The following is a 631-nucleotide window of genomic DNA, read 5'->3' as shown; positions in this document are numbered from 1 at the left end:
CATGTGTTACCCCTTCAATAAACTACATCTTTAGAAACAGCTTTAAATGCACTTCACAAAGGGCCCAATCAGAAGAAATAAGGGTGTAATCTGACAGGAAGGTAAATCAAGAAATGGGGTCCAGGATCGTAAGATGACGTCCCGACCACACCCTCAAGCCACATTGATTCGGTAGGAGTTCACCGCGAATATCAAGGTAAATAATACAAGTTATAATACAATACAAGGTAAATAGCATCGTAAATAATACGACGATATGATCAAGAAAAGTATAGAGCAGTGAAACAAAAGAACTATGATAATGAAGGGGCTTCGAAAATTCAATTATGGGTTATCAACAAAAATTGAATAATCGAGGCTTTTGATTTTCAAATTCCAATGTAAAGTTTGATAGTTTGAGAGTGATCTTATTTTTTGTTTTGTGACATATTGCTTTCTTACAATCTTACCAACAGTAATGCGTCTCGAAACAAAATAATAAAATTTCAAGAGAGTCCACTTGAAATTATTTGTATAGCTTTGAATAACATAATGAATGGGTTTATTTTTTTATAGTAGATTGTATTTTGATAACTTCAATTTTACCGTTTAAATTAGTAGCAGACCAACAATAAATCAGACATGGATTATC

This window comes from Nilaparvata lugens, chromosome 6 (assembly GCF_014356525.2).
Source record: "Nilaparvata lugens isolate BPH chromosome 6, ASM1435652v1, whole genome shotgun sequence".
NCBI classification, from domain to species: Eukaryota; Metazoa; Arthropoda; class Insecta; order Hemiptera; family Delphacidae; genus Nilaparvata; species Nilaparvata lugens.
The sequence above is the reverse complement of the archived record's forward strand: the minus strand, read 5'-3'. Positions refer to the sequence as shown.